Source organism: Phyllobates terribilis, unplaced genomic scaffold (genome assembly GCF_046119375.1).
Source record: "Phyllobates terribilis strain yellow unplaced genomic scaffold, ASM4611937v1 Scaffold_4__5_contigs__length_816908805, whole genome shotgun sequence".
Classification (NCBI taxonomy): Eukaryota; Metazoa; Chordata; class Amphibia; order Anura; family Dendrobatidae; genus Phyllobates; species Phyllobates terribilis.
The window spans coordinates 679412672-679426105 of record NW_027362764.1 but is presented as its reverse complement, the minus strand read 5'-3'; the positions used below and the strand labels follow the sequence as shown (position 1 = coordinate 679426105).

The 13434-nt window shown below is 41.2% G+C and overlaps 1 non-coding gene and 4 pseudogenes across 1 annotated transcript; all 5 read right to left on the bottom strand.

The window, feature by feature from the left end:
* Positions 1-699: 699 nt before the first annotated feature.
* LOC141270096 (5S ribosomal RNA) lies at positions 700-819 on the bottom strand (annotated as a pseudogene).
* Positions 820-1440: 621 nt separating this feature from the next.
* On the bottom strand, positions 1441-1559 carry LOC141268084 (5S ribosomal RNA; annotated as a pseudogene).
* A 941-nt stretch (positions 1560-2500) lies between these two features.
* Positions 2501-2620, bottom strand: LOC141269350 (5S ribosomal RNA; annotated as a pseudogene).
* A 606-nt stretch (positions 2621-3226) lies between these two features.
* On the bottom strand, positions 3227-3345 carry LOC141266981 (5S ribosomal RNA). Its single transcript, XR_012321000.1, has one exon. It is a non-coding gene; the product is annotated as a 5S ribosomal RNA (ribosomal RNA).
* A 935-nt stretch (positions 3346-4280) lies between these two features.
* LOC141268337 (5S ribosomal RNA) lies at positions 4281-4400 on the bottom strand (annotated as a pseudogene).
* Between the last annotated feature and the right edge of the window lie 9034 nt (positions 4401-13434).

Here is a 13434-nt window from a genome sequence, read left to right as displayed (position 1 = left end):
AGACTCACCGGTAGACCCGGGTAGGGTGAGTAGAGCACGGTTAGTTGCTTTCTAATAGCCTGCAGCCGGGGATTAACTTTTAATGAAAGGGAACAATCCCTTTGACTGTCTGCAGCGCGCCACACCTAGGAAGCGCACTCTCACACACAAGCCAGCATGCACACGTGCTCGCATGTGAAAACACCCCCTATCTGCCTCTACAACCTCTCCGTCACCATGCGTCAGACTCTCCTGCCTGTTTTATGATTTCAGGGCCCTAGCAGGAATCACTCCCCCCCTCCCCAATTCCTTCCGCACCTTCCTTGCCTTCCTTGCACTGAGGTTAGCTCTTTGTCAGCCGTCTGGCTTGGTTACACAAGCTTCTTTTCAGAGAAACATGTTACTTCTGCTGGCCCTCGCTAGGCGGCCGGCATCCAAAACCTTCCCTGGGCACCTGCTGAAAGCCTGGCCCCTTCACGGCCCCGGGTGCTTTTAACGCCATCATTTCCACACGTCGAGCTGCGGAGTCAATAAGCACTCCTAGCCGTGGCAAGGACCTCGGTGTCAGGCCTGTGTGAAGGCGGCAGGGTAGCGTACTTAGCTGCCAACTGGCTCAGAGGGTTTGGGGCTTCCATCATCTAAGTTACTTAAGGTCGGTGTCCGGCAAGGCGCCGTTCCATGCTAGCCGAGCTGGGCAGTAGGGCAAAACGTCATCAAAATGGTCTACAGCTCCCGGTATTCCGAGGAGTTCTCCCATCCAAGTACTTTCCAAGCCCAGCCCTGCTTTGCTTTCAAGATCAAACAAGATCGGGCGTATCCAAGGTGGTATGGCCAGTAGACGTTGCTCGATCCATCGCCCGGCCAGCCTTTCTCAGGATCGCTTGGTGGCGAGCAATCTGGCGGTGACGGGGCGGGCTCCGAAGGGTCCATGCAAAGGCTGTGCCGTCACTACAGGTGTGGTTTGTTTAGCAGTGATTCACCCGCCGCATCAGGTGTCTTCAAAAATGTCTCGGCGCAGGGTCTCCTGCAGGCTAAACCCTTCATCGCGGTAATGTGACAGAAAGAGCAAGCTGGACCCGTAACTTGGGGGCGGAGCGAGACGTCCAGGGGTGAATGAAGGAAGAGGGTGAGATGGTTGCCAGTGACTTTGAGCTGCTCTTCAGGGGTGAGGGTCGTGTTGCCTGCAAAGGTCTTCTGCTTGGGGTTACCGGTGGTTGCCTCCAGCCACGCGGGAGACGCTGGTCCTGGTGAAAAGGAGCCTAGTATTAAAAGTAAAGAAGCAACAATGCTGGAGGCCCACAGTGATCAGAAGGATGCTGGTATTTTGCAGAGATGAAATAGCGCAAGAGAGAAACCAAATAAAAAAAAGGAAAGAGAATGAGTGTGTGCACTTGAGAAAGGGAATGGAAAAAAGGCATAGAAGAGAGTGCCCCCTGCTGGTGGAAGGAAGGAAAAAGCAAAAGCCTACAGCACCTGGTATTCCCAGGTGGTCTCCCATCCAAATACTAAACAGGCCTGACCCTGCTTAGCTTCTGAGATCAGATAAGATTGGGTGTGTTCAGGGTGGTGTGGCCGTAAGCAGAGACAAGCCTCTCACTTGCTGCTTTTCTACTTTGACGTCTGGCTGCCTGCTGCCCTTTACAGTGCTCAGCAAGACCAGGTTCTTTTGTGCTTTCCCTTCTCTTCAACTTTTTTGCTGGCTTCCTTAAAAGGTCTTGTTGGACACAACACCCCACTCAGAGCCGCTGAGCTCACTGATCGGCTGCAGCGCTGTCGACGGAACGTCAGCTTCACGGCCAATGCCACAGGCCGGGAGCAGAGGCGAGACTCACCGGTAGACCCGGGTAGGGTGAGTAGAGAGCGGTTAGTTGCTTTCTAATAGCCTGCAGCCGGGGATTAACTTTTAATGAAAGGGACAATCCCTTTGACTGTCTGCAGCGCGCCACACCTAGGAATCGCACTCTCACACACAAGCCAGCATGCACACGTGCTCGCACGTGACAACACCCCCTATCTGCCTCTACAACCTCTCCGTCACCATGCGTCAGACTCTCCTGCCTGTTTTATGATTTCAGGGCCCTAGCAGGAATCACCCCCCCCTCCCCAATTCCTTCTGCACCTTCCTTGCCTTCCTTGCACTGAGGTTAGCTCTTTGTCAGCCGTCTGGCTTGGTTACACAAGCTTCTTTGCAGAGAAACATGTTACTTCTGCTGGCCCTCGCTAGGCGGCCGGCATCCAAAACCTTCCCTGTGCACCTGCTGAAAGCCTGGCCCCTTCACGGCCCCGGGTGCTTTTAACGCCATCATTTCCACACGGCGTGCTGCGGAGTCAATAAGCACTCCTAGCCGTGGCAAGGAGCTCGGTGTCAGGCCTGCGTGAAGGCGGCGGGGTAGCGTACTTAGCTGCCAACTGGCTCAGAGGCCTTGGGGCTTCCATCATCTAAGTTACTTAAGGTCGGTGTCCGGCAAGGCACCGTTCCATGCTAGCCGAGCTGGGCAGTAGGGCAAAACTTCATCAAAATGGTCTATAGCACCCGGTGTTCCCAGGAAGTCTGCCATCCAAGTACTGTCTGAGCCCAGCCCTGCTTTGCTTCCGAGATCAGATGAGATCAGGCGTATCCAAGGTGGTATGGCCAGTAGACGCTGCTCGATCCATCGCCCGGCCAGCCTTTCTCAGGATCGCTTGGTGGCGAGCAATCTGGCCGTGACGGGGCGGGCTCCGAAGGGTCCATGCAAAGGCTGTGCCGTCCCTACAGGTGTGGTTTGTTTAGCAGTGATTCACCCGCCGCATCAGGTGTCTTCAAAAATGTCTCGGCGCAGGGTCTCCTGCAGGCTAAACCCTTCATCGTGGTAATGTGACAGAAAGATCAAGCTGGACCCGTAACTTGGGGGCGGAGCGAGACGTCCAGGGGTGAATGAAGGAAGAGGGTGTGATGGTTGCCAGTGACTTTGAGCTGCTCTTCAGGGGGGAGGGTCGTGTTGCCGGCAAAGGTATTCTGCTTGGGGTTACCGGTGGTTGCCTCCAGCCACGCGTGAGACGCTGGTCCTAGTAATAAAAGTAAAGAAGCAACAATGCTGGAGGCCCACGGTGATCAGAAGGATGCTGGTATTTTGCAGAGATGAAATAGCGCAAGAGCGAAATCAAATGAAAAAAAGAAAAGAGAATGAATGTGTGCACTTGTGAAACGGAATGGAAAAAAGGCATAGAAGAGAGTGCCCCCTGCTGGTGGAAGGAAAGAAAAAGCAAAAGCTTACAGCACCTGTTATTCCCAAGCGGTCTCCCATCCAAGTACTAACCAGGCCCAACACTGCTTATCTTCCGAGATCAGAGGAGATCAGGCATGTTCAGGGTGGTTTGGCCGTAAGCAGAGACAAGCCTCTCACTTGCTGCTTTTCTACTGTGACGTCTGGCTGCCAGCTTCCCTTCCCAGTGCTCAGCAAGACCAGGTCCTTTTGTGCTTTCCCTTCTCTTAAATTTTTTTGCTGGCTTCCTTAAAAGGTCTTGTAGACACAACGTCCCACTCAGAGCCGCTGAGCTCACTGATCGGCTGCAGCGCTGTCGACGGAACGTCAGCTTCACGGCCAATACCACAGGCCGGGAGCAGAGGCGAGACTCACCGGTAGACCCGGGTAGGGTGAGCAGAGCGCGGTTAGTTGCTTTCTAATAGCCTGCAGCCGGGGATTAACTTTTAATGAAAGGGAACAATCCCTTTGACTGTCTGCAGCGCGCCACACCTAGGAATCGCACTCTCACACACAAGCCAGCATGCACACGTGCTCGCACGCGACAACACACCCTATCTGCCCCTACAACCTCTCCGTCACCATGCGTCAGACTCTCCTGCCTGTTTTATGATTTCAGGGCCCTAGCAGGAATCACCCCCCCTCCCTCCCCAATTCCTTCCTTGCCTTCCTTGCACTGAGGTTAGCTCTTTGTCAGCCGTCTGGCTTGGTTACACAAGCTTCTTTGCAGAGAAACATGTTACTTCTGCTGGCCCTCGCTAGGCGGCCGGCATCCAAAACGTTCCCTGGGAACCTGCTGAAAGCCTGGCCCCTTCACGGCCCCGGGTGCTTTTAACGCCATCATTTCCACACGGCGAGCTGCGGAGTCAATAAGCACTCCTAGCCGTGGCAAGGAGCTCGGTGTCAGGCCTGCGTGAAGGCGGCGGGGTAGCGTACTTAGCTGCCAACTGGCTCAGAGGCCTTGGGGCTTCCATCATCTAAGTTACTTAAGGTCGGTGTCCGGTAAGGCGCCGTTCCATGCTAGCCGAGCTGGGCAGTAGGGCAAAACGTCATCAAAAAGGTCTACAGCACCCGGTGTTCCCAGGAGGTATCCCATCCAAGAACTGTCCGAGCCCAGCCATGCTTTGCTTCCGAGATCAGACGAGATCAGGCGTATCCAAGGTGGTATGGCCAGTAGACGCTGCTTGATCCATCACCCGGACTGCCTTTGTCAGGATCGCTTGGTGGCGACCAATCTGGCCGTGACGGGGTGGGCTCCGAAGGGTCCATGCAAAGGCTGTGCCGTCCCAACAGGTGTGGTTTATTTAGCAGTGATTCACCCGCCGCATCAGGTGTCTTCAAAAATGGCTCGGCGCAGGGTCTCCTGCAGGCTAAACCCTTCATCGCGGTAATGTGACAGAAAGAGCAAGCTGGACCGTAACTTGGGGGCTGAGTGAGACGTCCAGGGGTGAATGAAGGAAGGAGGTGAGATGGTTGCCAGAGACTTTGAGCTGCTCTTCAGGGGGGAGGGTCGTGTTGCCTGCAAAGGCCTTCTGCTTGGGGTTACCGGTGGTTGCCTCCAGCCACCCGGGAGACGCTGGTCCTGGTGAAAAGGAGCCTAGTATTAAAAGTAAAGAAGCAACAATGCTGGAGGCCCACAGTGATCAGAAGGATGCTGGTATTTTGCAGAGATGAAATAGCGCAAGAGAGAAAGCAAATGAAAAAAAGAAAAGAGAATGAATGTGTGCACTTGTGAAAAGGAATGGAAAAAAGGCATAGAAGAGAGTGCCCCCTGCTGGTGGAAGGAAGGAAAAAGCAAAAGCCTACAGCACCTGGCATTCCCAGGCGGTCTCTGTTAAATGGTTAATTATGGAAATTCATTTGGAATGTTAATCGATAATCATTTTTCTGAGTTCTATGCCTCAGCCATCGTGTCTAGTTGACATGCGCTATTTGTGTGTGTATTTTTGGTTCACTATCATATGTAGAACAGGTGTCCATACGACTGGCTATAAAAGCCCATGGTACAGAAAGGGGGGGCTCTCTTGCTCTGCCCACCCCACAAGACACAGAATCTTCATGCTGAGAAGCAGATGACATGTAGGCCTGTACACATGCTGGACAAAGACATGATTTACCAGCCAGGATCCAAGGAAAGATGGGTGAATCTCAACAATTAAGCTAATTATGGACAAATGGACAATTACTTTATAACTAATTATTGTATGTACCTGCTGCAATCTGATTCTTTTTAATGGACAATCCAAGAATAAATAGATACATTTTTTTATAAGAATATCGTGATATTGATACTTTGAGAAGTCCTCAGTAGAAAAAAATAATACAGGAAGAGTATTATTTTACAATGGTGAGCCAGCCAGTCCTGTTTTTTTGTTTTTTAAATTAAGTAAGTGAATTTCTTCCGTGAACAAGTGGGGAGTCCTGACGAGCTGAACAGCTGTTGTTCACGTGTCAGTAAATTCAATAGTTTGTCACGAGAAGCAGAAAGGACCTACAGACTGAGGAAAGACAGGAAGCAGAGGTACTAACAAGGAACAGAATCACACAGGAAAAGAATCAGATGAACTGAAGACAGGACGTGCTGATAAAGAGAAGCCAAGGAATCTTAAGGTAGGCAAAATATGGATATAATTTCTTCTTTTGCTAAACAAAGTAATATTAATTTCAAAGGTAATGTAGGAGATGACATAGAAGTTTTGTGGCTCAGTTTATACAAAGAATGTGAATTGCAGAATTTACAGTTAACTTCTAAATTGGTAAATAGAGACAAACAGAAATTGAGAAATATTCTACATTTGGTAGATTTTTTTCATAGTCTTGTGTTAGAGATTTCTAAGCAGGAAAATAGTGTAGAAGTGTCAGACGGTGATACTGATTCTGACTGTAATGTGGAAAATGAACAAGAAGTAAGACACGTGTCTGTAACTGAAGGTGACCTTGGGTCTGACCAAGAGACGGACATACAGAAACCTGACATGGGAGGAGACATGACTGACATACGAGAAACCGACATACTAGGTGGTGTGGGAGGAGACGTGAGTGACGTAGGAGGAACGGACGTACAAGAGCCACTAAAAATATCAGAGAATTCTGGAATTACCCAGGCTCAACTCCAAATTAAAATGAGGAAAAATTTGCTGAAATTATACAAAATCATGCCAAAATATGATGTCAAAATCCATGCCTGTAGAAATTCAGAGACATTTGAGAGCTTCTCTGATAAGTTTGATTTATCCAATGAGGAGAGGAATCAATTATTTAAAATATGGATTCCTGTGACATTGTCCAGACGTTTACATTTAATGCCCTGTGAAAATGACTCTCCTAATGGATGGGAAAATGATTCGGACAGATTAAGATATTTGATTTATTGTGTCACAAAGGATTTTCCCAACATAGAAGATCTGCAGAAACTAAGGATTGGTAGGAAGGAATGTACATATACATGCATGTCCATATTTGAACGGTTGTACAAAGCTCTCATCAAAAATGGAAAAGTACAACATATGATAACAACTTTTGTACAAAAATTCAAATTCCTAAATTCAGTTTCCCAAGTTATGGCATCACAAAAAAATTCATTATTTGAATGTGCGCAGATGCTGGATTTTGTTAGAAAACATGAGAATCGTGAAAAGAAAATAAATCAAGCTAAATTTATAAAACCAGGAAAGGTAAAATCTTACCAAAAGCCAATATCAAACTCTCCTAGACTGAGTCATCCCCATAGTGAACTCTATCAAATACGCAGAAGATTTCATATATGTTATAAGCCATATCAGCCAGTGCAAAGATCCATCTCTCCACAGAATGAGTTAATTCTCAGTCAGAACTGTGATTCTCTAAAAAGGAAAATGGCTGAAACTGATGGACAGAGACAGGTGAGACGACCAACTCACTGTGACGTAATGTAATGTGGACAGAAGAACAGGCAGTTCTCTGAGGTTTTGAAGGATAGAAAAATGTCTTTCCTAAATAGGGCGTTCCTGGAGATATTTGAGAGAGACAGAAGATTTGGTTTAGGGAGTGGCTAAGGAAAAACTGTAATTATAATGTTGTATCAAAATGTAATACAATGTCTCAATATTTATTTATAATCTCATACAGTAAAATTATAGTTACATAGTTTCTAATAGTTCATATATATATATATATATATATATATATACACTTGTCTAAGTAGAGATTGCGTATAATTGTATTTATATATACGTTTATAAAATATATATATATATATATCAATTAATAAATTAGAACTTCATATATATAAATTTAAGTAGCAATATTTTGAATTACATTAGAACCAACCAATATATGTATAAGATATTTAAATAATTCTGTTTCTGTATGAATTTGATATTTAATTTTATTTTCTTATATTTCCTTAGAGTTTTCATTCCAAAGCAGGATTTGATCAAAGAACTCTAAAATTGATTTATTTCTTTATTCACACAGGAAGTGAAAAAATTGCATGATTTTATGTGTATAACATTTTAAAATAATAACAATATATCTAGTTGAACTATAATATATATGTAATACTTATTAATTCTTTTGTGTTGCTAATATTTTCTGTGCATGAAGTGTTCGTGCAAATTAAAGTAGCTTTACAGCATGACGTGTGACAGCTGCGGCCTTTGAACTTTGAGCTAATAGTATAGGACCCCATTCATTCTATTTTCAACTGATGTAACTTAAGACCGGGCAGCCAGTGAAAAAAGAATCTAAGACAAGAGTTTTTTCAAGTGTCTGAAATTCCAGTGACTTACTCTCATATTATATAATATGTACTTGGGGAATATTCAAAGAAATATAAAGATATTCAATTGATATGGCAATGCGCATTAATAAATTGGGATACAACAATTTTGGGTAAAATATATATATATATATATATATATATATATCTAAAACTTAATATGTGGAATGTTTGAGTTGAACAGATCTGTGAATGTCAGAGTGAAGGTGACAGATGAGTAAATCAGCAGCTGCTAAGTGTGATTGATGTGAAAGAGGCCTCGTATGTTTGTATGTTTGAAAAAAAAAATGTTTCTTTATGTGAAGGTACAAAAATATATTTAATTCTGAGGAAATTATAATACATAATTAGGTATTATCTACATATGTATATTTCTATATTTCTTTAATAATTATTATTTCTTGATTTAACTAATAGTGGATAAGGGCAACCACACATCAAAATGGTTTACAAAGCAAATTTATATTTAGAATAATTTTCCACATGATAATATTCTTGAATAACTATAATATTATTTTTAATGGTTACCTAAATAGGTACACACCTCTCTTTAGTCAAATCTATGCTACTCATCGATATGAAATTTATGCACAATATTTCTAGAAGAATAATTATTTTTAATTTGGTTCTGATATATACATAAATTTTATAAAATAATATTTTTGGTATTAAGGGGGAAAATGTGTTTTTGATCCTGATTACATAATCACTTTTGATCAATACTTATTTTCCACACATTTTAATAAAGAAGAAATAATAATAAGGTACTATGGTATAATTAAGAAGGGTATTACATGCAAAGTTGCATAATTTAATATTTTTTGGTGGTACAAGGTTATGACAAATATGAAATCATCCAGATAATGGAGATATAAGGGTATTTTTTATGGAGAATATAATTACTCTGCATTTGTCATTAAAATTTAAAGGCCTTATTTTTATTTTTATTCTTATTTTTACTCTTAATTTTATTTTTCATTTTTAAAATTTTATTCTTACTTTATACTTCTTATTTTTCTATTTTTTCATTTTTTATTTCTCATTTGATTTTATTTGAGTTCAATATCTCAATTGAGAAAACACATTAATATTTAATAAAGTAATGTCTAATACAAGAGTATTGCTTCATTAAATATATATTGCTAAGGAAAAAAATGTTTACATTTTCTGAGTAAACACAATTCATTCATTCATTTATTCATTCATTCATTCATTCATTCATACATTCATATATTTATTCATTTTGGTTTAGGAGTATACATTCTTTGATATTATTGGTTTAATAAAGATATAAAAACTTGTTTTTTCAAAATACACTGACACCTATGGGTTGGAAAAGGTAATTACACCTATGACATAAAAATGTTCTATCATATGGAGAACTTGATTGAAAATGAATTATTATCTATTATTGTTTATTATTCCAAACATAATTTATTTTAATATTTTGATAATAATTAGATGGATATTACTGATTGCTGTGGTACGCTGTGATATTATAGGTTAGGAAAAACTGCCAGATTTGGTATCAGATTAGGGAATGAAGACTTCAATCAAGACACTGCAATTATGAATTCTATCTTAATAAAGACTTTTAATTTTTATAAATCAAAGAGATTCTCAAAAGTTACAAGAAGAAGCAACTGATATCCGGACGTCTCAGAAGGTAACAGGTGTGAATGCTGAGTGTTATAATAGACTGTGTCCATTACATACAATACAATTCACACCACTGATCACCAGGACGGCAGAGGACGATGATCCTATATGTACTGTGTTGTGTTCAAGTTTCATCACGTTCCACTGGTTTCTTATCACCTGCAACGCTTCAATGAAAGCTGGTGAACAGGTAATACCTGGCATATGTGTCCTGTATATAAAGGACTGAGTACTGGTTATGGTGCTATATAAAGCAGGAAAGTGTCAAGTTAACCCTTGCTTTACTGACCAAAGACTTCACATCTGTTCCAAAAGTGACACGAGACCAGTGCGGACACACGGAAGATTCCAAAGACGATCCAACGTAAGTCCAGGTGACACTGCACAGATATTAAAGCTACATTTCATCCATGGACTTTGTTTTCTTATCAACTGACACACATGATCTTTCTAATAAAGAGTACAGTTTATGGACTGAACAATAATGAACACAATTATGGACTGTACAATATCTACATGCTGTAATTTATTTCAAAGGAGTTTTCATCTAAAGACTGTGTTATAAAAGAACCAAGAAGAAGACGAGACGACGACCCGATGACATCAGATGATGACGATTGAACCCGCGATTGCTTCAATTTAGATATAGGGAAGTATAATTATACATATTAAATGAATATTAGTCGCGGCTTACCATAACATGAATTCACATCATTATATAACAATAATCCGATATTGATACTATTATTACTATTATTATTATTATGGAAATTTAATGATATTGCCAAGGAAGAAGGAAAGAAAAAATTATTGATGAATGTATCTTCTTTTGAGATTTTTCAGTTAAAGTCCTTTTATTCTCAAAAAAGGGGGAAATGTTAAATGGTTAATTATGGAAATTCATTTGGAATGTTAATCGATAATCATTTTTCTGAGTTCTATGCCTCAGCCATCGTGTCTAGTTGACATGCGCTAGTTGTGTGTGTATTTTTGGTTCACTACTGATAGGAAAATTAGTATACCATATCAATTAATCCCTTTTAATATAACCCTTTAACACTCCTATAAACCAATGTAGTAAAATATGCTGCTTAAACAGCTAAATTATAATAAGATTAATCAATAATCTCTAAGCAAAGATGTAAAGTTTACCCAAGCCACTGTGGAATTTGCAGGGGTTGCTTATCTTAATCAAAATGCCCTTTTGAGGTCAGGTTGATCTAGGGAAAGCACATTGACCAACAAAACAGGTACATTGCATCAAGTAATTATATAAGTACATAGGTAAGTATTTTATGTAATCGCCTGATTACTAATGATTGGATGCTAGTTGTTTATATTGTAAGATGATTGGTTATGTTATAATCTTCCTATGTCCCACCTACTATGTACAACCCACAATTTATACTATGAGAATTGTGCCCCAATACAATGGAGGCAGTTCTGTTCTAATATTGATCAGAGCTCTTGTGGCTACAATAAAACTTTCTTTAATCTGCAGAGATAGTGTGTGCACTCATCCTTTGGGAGACTGAGATGTTATTCCATATCAGTTGGTGCCGAAACCCGGGACCTCACGCCGCTACTTTGGACGGGAGAATTGCAAGCTGTATTCTGGCTGGACAGGTGGATCACTACTACAAAAGCGCGCTGCAGGTGAGAATTCCCTGTTGTTTGGGTGGTCATCCACTTTGGCCTGTCAGTAACTTCTTGTTCCTGTCCAGTAGCGTCTGAGGTATTTATTTTAGCCTTTATTTTATCCACTCTCCCAAAGGGTATATAGTAAATGTACGTAAGGTATTAGAGTTTATTTCAATGTTATAAAGTTTTACTGTCATGTAAATATTGCTGATATTTCTGGTCTGTTTCCTGAGAGAGCTGTGTAATATACTATTGTTACTATTGTTTACCTAATCAATATATCACTCACACTCACTGCCAGTTTCTCCTGTTCAGTGAACGTTTCACAAGCACAAGCTAATGAGATGGGACAGTGGTATTAATATTGCACAGCACTCTGAGCAAACATATTGGAATAACCAGATAAAAATTACAAATAGACATACGGTTATTATCATTAATTGTTTGAACTAATAACTTAGTTTAGAAAAATAAGTTTGAAAAGTGATAAGAAACTTAGTATCATTCATATATATATATATTTACACTGAATATTGTTAACTCATAAGTTGGTCTGACGAGACCCACATTTATTTCCTGTAATAAAATAACTCCAAAGAGGAAATGGGGAATGTCCATAGCAATTGTGCTAAATCCGGCAAAACCCCACAGAAGGAAATTAAATGTGTTCAATACTCAGAAGGGAGTCCGATGATTTATATGATTGATACATATGGGCAACCAGCATTCAATATATGGACTAGATGGAGATCTGTTTTGCCTGATCTACCAATCGAAGGCACATTAGATATTACTCTATTAAAGACTATATCACCTTGCTGTATCAGTGAGGAAGAACAGAAAATGTACTGTTCTTGGTTAGACGTAGCTGCATCTACCACTAATCCAGTATCCGTGACTCCTCTTATGCCTCGTGCCCCACCATCATATTATTCTAGTAAACCAAAATTATTAAATATGATGGATTGTGATGATGAACAAATGATAGCCTGCATGGCCCAGAGCCTGGTAGACCAAGCCCGGGCTGCCAGAGTTGCACAAGCAGCTCAGCCTTATGCATCCGTAACCACACCTTCCCCATTGCAAGCTTCTGCCCCAATAGGTCCCGATGCACCTTTATCCATGATCACAGATACTGGTTTTATAAAAACAAGCCCATCATCATCTGGTGCTAGTATAGATGAGAAGGTGCATGAAGGAACACTTGCTAGGACCACTGTAGTAAGAGAAGAATTATACCCAAATAGGGAATTGGAAGAATATTCTGACAAAACACCAATAATAGATAAAAATTATACCAATGTAAGCACAGATAACATTATAACTGAAGGTAGAAGGCGCCTACAAAACAATCCCCCTGCTCAAATGTACCCCATGCAAGAAATCACAGGCCCAGGTAACCAGTCATGGAAGATGAGAAAACCTTACACTTGCACTGATTTGTTTGAGATAAATAAGCAAGTGGGTGAATATAGGAAAAATCCCAGAAGATCTTGGGAAATGTTAGATAAGATCTTTCATACACATCAACTATATGGTCAAGATATTCTACAAATCTTGCATACTGTATTTACACCTGCAGAGGTTGTAGAATTACTTAAGAATACTCAATATACTGGACCTAATCCAGAGTTCAAAATTGATGACGTACAAAATCAGTGGGATAAAATTCGTCACAATTATAAGGAAATGTTTAAGCAAACCCCTGATTGGAATACTATAAGCAATATACAACAAGGGTCAACTGAATCAGTAAGAGAGTATTATCACAGATTCAGTCAGTTGGTGAAAGATCAGAGTGGTGAAAAAAGTCTATTTGAAGTTCCTGAAGTAGCTATAATTCTTATCCAAACATTTGTTGATGGGTTAACTAAGGTGTTAAAAAGCAGATTAACCACTCAGATGCCTCATTGGAAAACTTTAACTATGGATAGTGTGTTAGCTGATTTATATCATCACGAGAAAAATCTAGAGGGGGCACAAAAGAAAAAGGAAGAAAGATTAATGCAGTTACAAATATCTGCTACAGAGAGAACTCTGAAAACCACAGGCACTGCTAACAAGGATGACAACTCAAAAGGGAAGGATTTTAGGTGTTTCAATTGCAATGGGAAGGATCACATTGCCAGGTATTGCAAGAAACCAAAGAAACAA